Raw genomic sequence first — 13,328 nt, 5'->3', positions numbered from 1 at the left:
TTAACCTGATTTTCATTTATGTGTGAGCTGTTTGCCGATGGCTTGCATTACAGCCAAGTTGTCAGATTGCAGAAATATCACACTGTTACACTTAACAGATCTTTTAACAAATGCAAGAAAAACAAACAGTGTGATCTAACGACATTAGCCCGCAGACAATAAGAAATAAAATACACTGTTTTTGAATAAATTTGTACTTTTGTTTTTCAGCTGGCACTCTATGGTGTCTTGTTTGATGTACGGGAGTGGTCTACTTTGACAGATAAGCTTGACAGCAAAGTCAACAGATGATGTTAGAGAGGGACTGATAACTTGTCACCACTGTGATCTGGAAATGGTTTTGCATGGTTTGTGAAAATGAGCAGGGAAATGCATCTGTCCTAGAAGCACTTCATATAATAATGCTGGTAGACTTTATTGTTACAAGAATGTTAAAAATTAATTGTGCTTGCACTGCTTCAAGCAAAAGTCCCATCTGGAGCAAAGTTTAACATTTTCCTTACCAAATTTCTAGCAGGTTAAAGAAACCAAGTGGACAAGCATAGCACTGAAGTGCTCTGCAGATGTGCAAATAGTGTTGGTTCAGATGAGGAATTCAGAAAGTATTCTAACAACCAGGCACTGTGTTATAGTGGAAAAAAACGAGAACAACATCCAAGATGATCAAAGTTAAAGTATTTGCTCAGGGGGATGAGGAATTCAGAAAGTATTCTAACAACCAGGCACTGTGTTATAGTGGAATAAAACGAGAACAACATCCAAGATGATCAAAGTTAAAGTATTTGCTCAGGATCCTGTTGGGGAATCAGGAATCTGTGACTAATGATTGTTCAGTCATCCTAAGGAGAACTTGGTATAAGTAACACTGAAGTAGCATCACCTAATGAAGACCTCAAATGTGCACTCAGTGGAAGAAGGGTGAGTCTCAGGGTAGTGGACCAACTAAAGAGTTTATCACAGAAAACAAGAAAACAGCCAGTTTGTGGACTTGCACACCTGTTACTGCTCTCTGCACAGCAAGCACTGCACCATACCTGTCAGATGACAGAAGCATGTAGTAATGTCCTAAGCACCAGTGGACTTCAGCTGTGATCATCAGCTCTTGTCTCCCTTGTCTAGCATTCTGATTACCGGGATGCTAATGGACAGGGCCTATAGGGGTTGAAGATTCTATAACTGCAAGGGCAAAAGGAAATGGAAGCCAAAAACAATTACAAACAAACGTTCCAACAGATGCAGTAACAATGAATGAAGTATATAATGGAAAAACCTTGTTGCCCTACTATGGAGCTAGGTATTCCCTGACATATTACTATGTCAAACATAGCACTGGAATCTCCTTGTACTCCGTTCTGGTTCTGTGTCTTGAATTGGGATAACAGTTGTAGTATACTGGGCTATGTGCTATCAAAAATAAACAAAAAAAAAAGAAAGAGGTCTTGGAAGTAAAAGCATATGCTACAAACACTAGCTGAGGCTGGTATAGTAATATTGGTTATTCAAATGGGGGATTTACAGTGAGCTTTATAAAACCTTTACAGAAGTGGTAAATTAATCTGTAATGTCATCTATTTGTTCTAATCATGTGGATGTTAATGATATCATTGCAACTGTCTAACAGTTACAGCTGTTTCTGAAGCTGGCTATTTACAGAATTCTGTAAAATATTTGGGTGACACACCACCACAGAAGTTAGTCATACTGCTTCGTGGTGCTTGGTTTTCCAGTATGGCTGGATGTCTTCTTTATGGAGTCTGCATGTCCATATTGTGCATCTACATAGGGGTAGTTGATAAGTCTCCATTTTCATCATACATCCAAAAGACATATTGGTTGGTGAACTGGTGATCCCTCAAATTTATATGCACATGCCTTCGCCCTGGTTTGGACTTATTTCCAGTTCAGATTGTCTCTATACCTCACTCACTGTTGGGACTGACTCTAGTTCTACTTACAAACCCAATGGTTATCAGAAAATTAGTGAATGAATTGTAAAATATGTTACAGAAATAAAAGGCAAAAAATGCATGCATTCTGAAGTTAAACCAAGGAAGCACGGTGGTGCAGCTGATAGCATTGTTGTCTCACAGCAAGAGATTCCCTGGTTCGATTCTAGGTTGGGGTGCCTTCTGTGCGGAATCTGCATGTCCTCCCTGTGTTTGCGTGGGTTTCCTCCAGGTGCTCCGGTTTCCTTCCCACATACCAAAGACATGCAATAGTAGCTGGACTGGAAACTTCAAACTGGCCATAGATGTGCATGCGAGTGTGGGATGTGTTTCTATTTTACTTGTGATATTAAATATTGTGTAAACTTGGAGCTTTTCTCCTCGGGCCTCCACTGAAAATGGACATGTATCCAGTTGGACTAGCCCGGTTAACAAATGTAAAATAAATAAAATAAAATAAATGTGGAAGAACAACTGCAGCAGGGCTTGCCACTAGGTGGTGTGAACCTTGGCTGTAGATCATTGCCACTGTTGAAGTGACACCCCAAACCCACGTGCAAACTTGGGAAAAGGGGTTGTGAATGGGTGTGACAGAAGAAATGCTTACACAAGGAATCACGAGGACAGCAACTGACGTTCACACATATTCTGTTCCATGTTTCTTTATGTTACTTAAAAGTACAGACAGACGATCTTTAGGCGTTTGAGTAGTGCTGTTTACCTTCCACTGTTCTCACGCCTGCATAAGGCTGAATTCCTTGGCCCGAAATCAGAACAATTGCAGAGCTCCAAAAAAGACACCTACAAACAAACTTCTGTCAAGAAGAAAATCCGGACCTAAACTGAAGCCTAGTAGCAATTACAAGCTTAAAAAATCCGAACCTCATTTATGAGAGAGCAAGGAAACAACTGCACAAGTAATCACTCTCACGTTAAATTCTTGGGTTTACGATTTCTAAGTATATACAGCCTCAAAACACAGAATTTTAAGGATAACTAGAGTGACAAAACAGCCCTAGGTCAAGGGCTCAAAGTTTGCTCCTGTTACAAGTTAATATCCGTCAGCTACATTTTTATTTCAGTTGCTAGACCTAAACCGATAAAGTCTTACAAAACCAGAAAAACAACAGGACTCTGAATGCTAATGCCAGTATATACCTGCAAGTATTTCGTTTTTTCAAAGCGACAATATCATAACTTCAGGGAAGAGCCTGACTGTAGTAGTCTTAGGCCTGGAAAAATAAGAACACGTCCTGTAGATATATCTATAATATAACATCTAACAGTTGTATGATGTACTTAATTAACTCACGGACTCAATCATCATAACATTACTACCTTACCTGAATGACCCTGTCAAGCCTCTGGAGCTCTGTTTACTTCCTGCTCAACTCCGCCTTGTTCCAAGCACCGCCTACACGCCTTCCGCCTTTAACACTGACGTTCTGCTTGGTCCTAGTGCGTGTCAGCTGAAGCGGTTTTTGAACTAATCTTCAAATTTGACTACAACTTTGTTGTGAAATTCCCAGGAAATGTTACTGGGGTACTCGTATGCAAAAATTTTCTCAGCTGAAATGTATTCTTGAAGGGGCAAAAACGCACGCACATACGTCTCCGTTGTCCTTGTTTTACAGTATGTCCCCAATTTTCCGCATTTCTTTTTGCCCTGTCCATCGTGAAACTAGTGATTTTCTGCTAAATTACTGAGAATTCCAATTAGTTGATAGTGCCAGATATTAGAGGTTCACATTTATTGTTCAGAAAATGCATTTTGTAGAAAAAAGACCCGCTTTTTTGTGCATTTGATCACCTAGCCCCCCCGCCCCCCCATTACTTTTCACTTTGTCAAGAATTCTCAAGCAAAAACGCTATGCGAGAGTATGTGAAGTCCAGTGAAAATAGAGAGAACACTGAGATGGCTGGTGCACCCAAGACTTAAAATGCTCATAATCATACTGTTCTACGTGTCAAATTACTTAAGTAATCGTGTTCATGGTTTCTATTTTATTATTTATTATTAAATATTTCTATACCTTTCACTGTGGCTGGTCTTTTAGAGAATACTTTTAAGATCTTAAAAATAATTCTGCTTATTTTAGTGACACTGCCTACTCCTGAAAGCATTGATGCATTGCTCAGACTCAACCATTTGTACTAGTATTAATTTTACTCAGTATAATTAGGTACCCTTGTAAGAGCCTTAGAGTAGCTGACTGGTGGTAATTACCTTATAGTCTGGGCAGAGGGGGCATAGCTGGTAAATCTGTGTCAGCCTTTTCCAGGTGTGTGTGTGTGTGTATGTGAAAATCAAATATCCAAGTTTGTTTGTCAGCTACTTGGAATAGAGACACAGTGCTCCAAAGTGGTCAGTGTGGAGTCTTGTTTTGGGCATGGAGAGAGAGTGAGAGTTCATCCCCAGCTCTGGAGTGTGCTCCCTGTGTGCTCTTAAGGGAAATCATGCTTGGTGCAGACAGCTGCATCTAAAATACTGTGTGTATCCATTTTTGTCCCTAGTGGCTGTCCCTCATTGGTGTCACTGGCGAGGACTGAGGCTCCTTGATTACTGGCCTGGAGTAGGGATTATCACATATTGATGGCAGCTGGGTGGGATATTAATTGAACTTCAGTAGCCTGTGGACAGTTGTCACTGAAGATGTGAGTACTCAGCAGCCACAAAGTAAACATACGGAGTTTCATTTTCACAACAGTTTTATTTATTTTTGTTAGTTTATTTTAGTCAAGGAAAGCAGGCAAAGATGTCAGCAAAGGATTATAACAAGCTGACAAAGAACCAGTTGGCCAAGATGTGCGAAGCCAAAGGGCTGCTGCATTCCAACCCCAACTAAGGAGGAAAGGATTTCACACAATAGCAGCCACAGCATGAACTGACAACCAGTCTGTTGATGGGGATGTGCAGCCCTAAGAAACAGGACAATTCACCTTTTCCTCAAAGGACTTAAAAATCCATATGGAGTTATAGAGACTTGAACTGAAGGCCAAATGTTTGGATTTAGAATCAGGAGAGGGACTGCGGCATTTGGAGGCTGAAAAAAAGAGAAACAGATAGAATTAGAATCAGCAGAGAGATTGTGGAATTTGGAGGTTGAAGAGAATGAGATACTGTGGGGGTTGGAGGCCGAAGAAAAGGAGAAGCAGCACCCAACATGAGAGGGAGATGCTGACTCTTTGTCAGGGTCAAGGAGGTAATGGCGAAGGGAATAACTGAACCCCAGAAGCAATACAGGTTAGTAATTTCCTTCCACAGTTTACAGAGGGTGATAGTTTTGTTAGTTTTATTTATATGTTTGAAAGAGTATTTAAAAAGTATAATGTTGACCAAGGGCTCTGGGTACAGTTCATGACTCCCTTACTCCATGGTAAAGCTGTAATTGCTGTTTCTAAATTGTCGGATACTGATTGTCTAAACTATGATAAAGTTAAACTATGTTTACTGGAGTTGTCACAAAAGGAGATATTGTCAGCCTAGCTATCTAGAATTTTGTAAATAATTATATGCCATTTGTGAATATTAGTATGATTTATATAGAAGTGTGAAAGAAGGAGATACTGCCAGCCCAGCTAACTGGAACTTTGTAAATAATTATGTCAGTTGTGAATGTCAACAAGTTTCATATGCTGGTGCTGCAAATGTATTAGAACTGCATGTTATGTGTCTATTAAACTCCTGGTACAGAAGTGTGTGTGTGAAAAGGGTTTTTACAGTACAGTGTACAGTACTGAGCTTAAAGATATATCCATGATGTACTCTACAGGAAAAGAACAGAAATGTGCATAAGCTACTGTAATTGTGTAAATGCATATGTTTTAACAGTGGGAACTGACATATAGAAGTTTAACTTGCAAAACCTAAAAATCCGTCTGGAGTTAAAGAAACTTGAACTGGAGGCCAAACGTTTGGAAATAGAAGAAGCAGAGAGACTGAGACGTCTGGAGGCTAAGGAAAATGTGAAACTGAGATGTCTGGAAGCTGAGGAAAATAAGAAACTGTGATGTCTGGAAGCTGAGGAGAATAAAGGGCAGAGGCAGCATGAAAAGGAGATGCTCACTCTTCACCAGGGTCATGGAGGTAATGGGGAAGGGAGTAACTGAACCCCAGAAGCAACAAAGGTCAGTACATTTCTTCCACAATTTATAGAGAGGGATAATTTTGATAGTTTCATTCATATATTTGAAAGGGTATGTAAAAAGTATCATGTTGACCAATGGCTCTGGGTATAGTTCCGGACCCCTTACTCCATGGTAAAGCTGTAACTGCTATTTCTAAATTGTTTGATACTGAGTGCTTAAATTATGATACTGTTAAAAATTGTCTTTTAGAGTGTTTTGAGTTAACACCTGAAACTTATAGGAAACAGTTTTGTGAGCATAGACGCAAGGCAGATGAAAGTGTGTGTGAATATATTGCTGAACCAAGCACTTATTTTCATAGGTGGGTAAGTGAATGTCAGGCCACCACTTTTGAAGGGCTGGCAGACCTTTTGGTGAGGGGAACAAGCCCTTAGTACTTTGCCTGAGGACATGAGAATCTGGTTAGCAAATAGAGAATGTAACACAGCAGATGAGTTGGGGAAGAAGGGAGACCTATACCTAGCAAGCAGGGCATCACTACACAGGAAAGGGATACCCAGTGCTGCTCATGGTTCTAAGGGAACCCACGATGAGCAGCCTAACCTGCCCCAACAGAGTCTGCCAGTAGCAGGGGAAGCCACTAGTCCAGGTACATGTCCAGGACCAAGGGTTAAATGCTTTAAATGCAACCAGTGGGGCCATGTAGCATATAGATCTCCACGGGAGGCAAGGTGGGGAACAAAAGGTAGGAGAGCCAGTAAGTGGGAATGACAGAATGCCAGCAGTAAGTTGTCATGAGACAACAAGGGTGCCAAACTACCACAAGAGGTTATATCCTATCTTAGTGAATGGGAAAGATGCCACTGCTAAGAGACATATGGCCTCAGACCTAACCATTGTGAAGCTTGCGATGATTAAAGAGGAGCACTACTTCAGTCAGAACTTTAGGATGGACCCCATTCCAAATACCTTTAGCTAGGGTTCACTTTGACTGGGAGGTTGGAAAGGAAGCCAGCAAGTAGGTTTGTTTGAGGATATCCTTGTAGATGTCCTGATAGGGAATGATTTTGATAATGCACTACTCGACTGGAGTGCCTTCTGTGTGGAGTCTGCATGTCCTCCCCACGGTCGAGTGGCATTCGAAAGACATGCATGAATGGGTGTGCCTTTGTTAATGGCTGGGTGTTGGGCTGGCACCTCTGCACCATAAAAATCGACTGCCAGTAATTAGCGGACTGGAGTTCGACTGTGGTGACCCCTAACTGGGAAAAGCTGAAAGAAAACAACAACTACCTTGTGTGCATGCAGTGACATGAGTCGGGCTTGGAGACAATCATGTGGGTCTGGTAGCCTGGGGGAGACCCAGACAGAACGCAGACTTGAAACAAGGACTGGTGTGGTGGTTACTTCAGAGTGGGAGCTACCCTGTAGCAGTGGGACTGAAGGTGAGCCACAGCTGCTTGTGGGTACTGATGTTCCCTTGGACAGAGTGACTGCAAGGGCAGTGGTGAGTAGTAGTACCCAAGCTGACAGTGAGGCACCACTGTCAAAGTATACCAGACTTCCTGTGGAAAGGGAGTTTGGAAGGGTTACAAAGAGAGAGAGTTGAAACAGGCTCAGCTCTCAGATCCTACATTACAAGGCCTTAGGGAGATCACCAGTGAGGCACCTGAATGTCAAGGAAAAGGGGAATCTATATACTGCGACAAAGGGTTACTGTATAGAGAGTGGACCCCTGAGGGAGGGTTAGAGGATGAGAGAATACAACAGTTGGTAGTGCCCAGAGTCTACCATCTGGCACTTCTAGCCATGACCCATGCTATTCCCTTTGCAGGTCATATGGGCATAAAACATACAAACAGATGTATTATGCATAACTTTTATTGGCCTGGGATTTCCAGATATGTAACAGGGTACCGCAGGACCTGTGAGCAGTGCCAAAAGGTAGACAAGGCATGAGACAAGGTGAAAGCTCCTTTGATGCCTTTGCCTGTGATTGAAGAGCCATTTCAGAGGGTAGCTATGGATATTGTGGAGGCCTCTGAGTACCCCAAGTTCCACAAGGAAAAAGTATATCCTAGTGGTTGTAGATTATGCTACCAGATAACCTGAGGCAGTGGCTCTGTCCTCCATTGAGGCAGAAAAGGTGGCAAATGCTTTGTTAGAGATTTTCAGCAGGGTTGGTTTCCCAAAAGAAATGCTGACTGACAGAGGTGCCAGTTTAATGCCAGACCTGCTGGCTTGTCTGTGGAAGCACTGTGGGGTGAAGCACCTAAAGACCACCCCCTACCATCTCTCAGTCAGCATATTATTTCTAATCCCATTGTACCATGCTACCTCCTACTCCACCAGCCTACACCCCTGCTCCTTCCTGTCCCACACCTGCGTTCCCAACCTCCATCCTCACCTCATAAAAACACACTTCCACACTATATCCTCCTCTTAAGTTCAGCCCAACCCACTCCACTACTTCAGACTAAAAATTATACCCTCCTCAATAAAACACCATATACCTCAACCAATGTTGCATTCTCCACAACACTTAAAGAGCAAACCAAACTTCCTACTACCATCTTTCTTTGGCTGCCTCTACTTAGCAGGGGATATACACCCCAACCCTGTACCTAATACTTCCATTAATCTCAATCCCCCAGTCACAAACGCAATATGACCAACCATAAATACCTCAAACTATTCACTATCAATGCCCAGAGTCTACAAAATAAAACTGCCCACTTTTATGCCTGGCTAAACCATAGCCTAACTGATATTGTAGCCATTTCTGAGACATGGCTAAAACCCCACATCTCTGATTCTGAAATCCTACCCCCTGGGTTTCAAGCCCTCAGATATGACCACTTAAATAGAAAAGGTGGAGAGGTAGCCTTCTACTCTAACCTACTCTCCATTATTCCCTACCCAAATCCCATTCCTCTGTTCAATAACGCAGAACTAGTAATAGGGTTACTAAAAATGAATAACCATAAAAGCATTTGTATCATGGCCCTTTACATCCCCCCTGTAAACAATACCACAACACTTATAGGTTCATAGGTTCATACTAGGCTATCTGCCCTAGGGCATTTACAAGCCTAGCCAGAGTGTGTTTGGCTATTGCCACCCATTGAATTGAGTTTACTGTGCCCTTTTTTAGGTTAGTTTACTGTGCCTCTGTCTAGTAGTGACACAGAAGTAATCCCCGGGGTAAACCTACGATCTCCCATCCATTCGTCAAGATTCCTCTTGAAGAGAGACAGTGAGGGGCTCTGTCTAACATGGACCGGGATTCTATTCCAGAGCGAAGGGAGCCTCTGGGTTATGAATCTGTCCCTCCAGCATGTCCTATTTATTTCTGTGTTGAGGTTCAAGTCCCTCGAGCGTGTAGCTCTAAGGGATTTGGATTTTCTGAGATGGAGCATGTCCATTAAGTCCTGGTTTGACATGGCTTTATACGTCAGGCATAGATTGCCTCTAAGTAGGCGGTATGCTACTAAGTAGAGCTGGAGTTTCTTTAACCGAGCAGCATATGGCATCTGTTTGAGTCCCTTTATCCTCTTTGTTTGGTACTTTTGGGGTCTTTCTAGTTGCTGCAGGTGTCGGGTAAGGTACATCCCAAATGGGGCATTGTATTCTATTATGGGCCTTATGAGGGATGAATAAAGGGGCAGTATGACCTCCCTTGATCTAGATGTGAATCCTTTCATGATAAGGTAGGCTATTCAGAAGGTTTTTCTAACTACTTTGGCAATGTGGTTGTCAAAGGAGAGATTACTATCTACTTGGGTCCCCAGGTCCCTAATTACTTCTTCCGTACTTAATGGATTACCACCTATGTGGTAATTTGTGGGTACTTTGTTTTTGCCAAATGGTATAACTATACACTTTTTGGCATTTAGCTTTAGGCCATGGCTCTGGCACCAGTTATCTGTCTTTGTGAGACCCTTTTGGAGGATACTTGTGTCAGCTGGGGAGTCAATTATGGCACCCAATTTGCAGTCGTCTGCGAACTTAGTCAGCCACAGTCCTCCCATGTTAGCCTGGACCTCAGAAAAATATATACCGAACAAGAGAGGTCCCAGGACTGAGCCTTGTGGGACGCCACTTGTAACTGGTTTTGAGTCTGACATGGCTCCAGCAATTCTAACCATGTGGGTTCTGTCCTTGAGCCAGTTTGCAACCCATCTTATGACATAGGGGTTTATATTTAACCTGGAGAGCTTATCTATGATGCCCAAGTGGCTTTTGCGAGGCTGTGTGGACTACCTTCCCTTCATTGATGACCTTGGTGACTGATTCAAAGAAGTTGACCAGGTTCAAGAGGCAGGATCTGCCCTTAACAAAGCCGAAATGGGTAGGATCCAGTGTCTGTAGGTCCCCAATGTCTTTGTTTATGAGTTCCATGATGATCCTTTCCATAGCTTTGCAGACCAGGCTAGTCAGGCTTATGGGGCGATAGTTTCCAGGGTCTGTAGAGGCACCACCTTTGTGGAGTGGGACCACTGTCGCTGTACACCATTCTTTGGGTACATAACCCGTGGTAAGGCTGAGATTGAACAGCAGCTTTACATGAGGGTTTAGTTCTTCTTGGAGTCCATGTAGGATGCAACCCGGTACACCGTCAGGTCCCATTGAAGCTGTGTTTTTTGCTTTGGAGAGGGCGGCTTTCACCTGAGCATCTGAGATGTTAGGGAGGCTGCACTCTGCTGGGATAGTTATTTGCTCTTTTGGGGGGGGGGGGGAGAAATTTGCACTGAATCTGTCTGCCAGAATGTTGGCAATGTCTGTGGGTTCAGTGCATTTTTTTGTCATTTTGGATCAACTCTGAGCATATCTGGGAGTTTATACCCAGGTTCCTAACATAACTAAAGAAAGCCTTGTGATATTCTTTAGAGTCCTGTGCAGTTTTTTTCTCGAAGCTGGCCTTGGTGGATTTTATGAGGGATCATAGTTTTTTGCTAGTACTGATCAGAGATGCCTTCCCTTTTAGGGATTTTGCTCTATCATGTAGTAGCTTCCTCCTTCTGTTGTACAGCTTATTTATGGCTGGGGTCACCAGGTTGGACGCCTGCCTTTGGACGACTGGGTCTTGGTTTTGTTTGGGATAGCATGATGCATGCATTCCTGGAAGTGTCCATAGAATGCATTTACAAAGGATTCTGCAGTTTGGGCCGTAGTTTCCACTGGTCCGGGGGCCTTAAAGGATTCCACCTCTGTTTTGAGAAGTGTGAAGTTCGCTTTTGTGAAGTTTTTCACTGTGGTTTTCTGGGTTGGGGGTGGGGTTGGGATGTGGATATCCAGTGAGATTAATTTATGGTCAGATCTTACCAATGAGGGGTATACCTCTGGTATGGAGCATAGAGTCCCCATGTTGGTGATGACCAGATCCAGTATGTTTTCCCCTCTTGTGGGAGTGGTGACTAGTTGTTCCATAGCATTTGAGTTTATGAATTCTAGGAACCTTTGGGCTAGGGTGTTGGGGCTTGAGTAGTGCTCCCAGTCTATGTCTGGGTAGTTGAAGTCACCCAATATAATGGTGTCTGGAGAGATCTTCATTTTCTCCAGTCATCTCAGGAAAGTCGAGTGGGATTCCTGTTTTTGAGAGGGTGGTCTGTAACATGCTACAAACTGAAAGGCAGTTTTACCTACTGTTAGTTGCACATGAATGGTCTCCGATTCCTCATGCAACACCACTAACCTGGAGGTGTGGGTTTCTTTGATGAATATGGAAACTCCCCCTCCTTTTATGGTTCAGTCTGAGTTTTGGGGCCGAAAAGCATGATATGAGGTATAACCTGGTAGTGCTGGGGTGCTCTCGGAGCCTTGAACCAGGTTTCTGTCACTGCACAGATATCGATGCTCTCCATACTGAGGAGGGCTTCGAGTGAGTGCATCTTGAGGTTTAGACTTCTGGCATTGAGCAGCATTACCCTTAGTTTCTTATTCATTGTGTTGTCTATGGAGGTGGGTTTGTCTTTTGAGCCTTGCCTAAAAAAGGCACTATGGGGGTGGCAAGAGCCTTTGCCAATATCTGAAAGCCCAGGGGTGACAGGTGCAAGCCGTCCCTTGTGAAGCAATGTGGCTTGTCAAGCATGTCTTCCCAGGCTGACAGACACTGGATCCCCTTTGAATGACACCAAAATTTTAGCCAGTTGTTAAAATTGATCATTTTGTCTTTATACTGTGGCATCATTCTGGGTGAGGGTAAGATGCTGCTCAAGGTCAGGGTCATACCAGCCTGGGCTACAAGATCAGAGAGCTTCTCTATGTCCTTTTCATGTAGTCCAGGGAGGTATGTCTCAGGTCATTCACACCAGCATGGACAATGACTGAGTCATATTTGTACTTGCTTTGGAGTGACCTGAGTGCTTATGTTATGTGGCAGATCCTAGCACCCGACAGGCAGCTCACTGTGATCTTCTCTTTGTTCAGTCTGGTGAGCGGGACATCAGTGTGTCTGACTATAGAGTCACCTATTACAAATGTATCAGGTGTGTTATTTAGCCTTAAGGGCTGTGACTGTTTGACACACTGACTTTGTGAGCTATGTGTTGCATGTGTTTTGTTTTGGGGTAACGTTTGCTTGGATGTCTGCTTTGGAGGTCTCTGCTGCTTAGGCAGATTTTTAATTAGAGCCTCCGAGTATGTTTTTGTGGGTTTATGTGTTTGGTTTGTTGTTGTGGTAGGACTATGTGAGACTGGATTTGTGGTGTGCGAGGTTACCTTCTCCTCCTGTCTGGTTGCACCAGTTCTGAGTTGAGAGAGCTCAGCCTCCAGTTTGGCTATATGGTTGCATCTCTCACATATATTTGAACTTGTTGGAAGGAGGAGAGGGTTGTCTGTGTACATGAGGCAGTTGTAACATTGCCTGAAGATTCCCAGATTCACCAGGTGGACTGGAGAGGAAGCCATCAACTGACCTTTGGACATGCTAGAATAGTATAGGGAACTTCTTTATCACTGAATCAGAAGGACCAATAGGGGACAAGGTGCTAGAAGGGAGTATAGGGGGATGTAGTGCTTTTAGTTTACTAGTGCTAACTTGTAAAGTTGCTAATATGAGCAAGTGCAGGGCCTTAGATTGAGAATAGGGTGTTTAGTTTGAGAGATAGAGCAGTTCTATGGGAAAAAGTGAAGAGTAGACTTTATGGAGCCGGGAATGGTTTGCACCCAATTAAGTGGCACTGCCTGATGCTGTGCTATGCGTACAATTGCGCAAAGCCGTGCTAAAGCGGGTTTTTATACAGGGGACTAGAAAGAGCTAGAAATTAGCCCAAAATGGCCAATAAGCTACCA

General features: G+C 43.1%; 1 protein-coding gene across 2 annotated transcripts in view; it reads right to left on the bottom strand.

Moving 5' to 3' along the window:
* WASHC1 (WASH complex subunit 1) overlaps positions 1-3,386 on the bottom strand; it is a 1,004,726-nt gene extending 1,001,340 nt beyond the window's left edge. Inside the window, exon 1 of one of the 2 annotated variants that reach the window (XM_044087615.1) lies at positions 3,290-3,386. The gene's annotated coding sequence lies outside the window, so the exon portion shown is untranslated. Of the gene's footprint in view, positions 1-3,104; positions 3,246-3,289 lie in introns of those variants that run through there. The other variant, XM_044087616.1, reaches the window with a different exon arrangement.
* Positions 3,387-13,328: the final 9,942 nt, after the last annotated feature.

This window comes from Protopterus annectens, chromosome 11.part0 (assembly GCF_019279795.1).
Source record: "Protopterus annectens isolate FY-2018-M chromosome 11.part0, PAN1.0, whole genome shotgun sequence".
NCBI lineage: Eukaryota > Metazoa > Chordata > Ceratodontiformes > Protopteridae > Protopterus > Protopterus annectens.
This window is presented reverse-complemented; position numbering and strand designations above follow the sequence as displayed.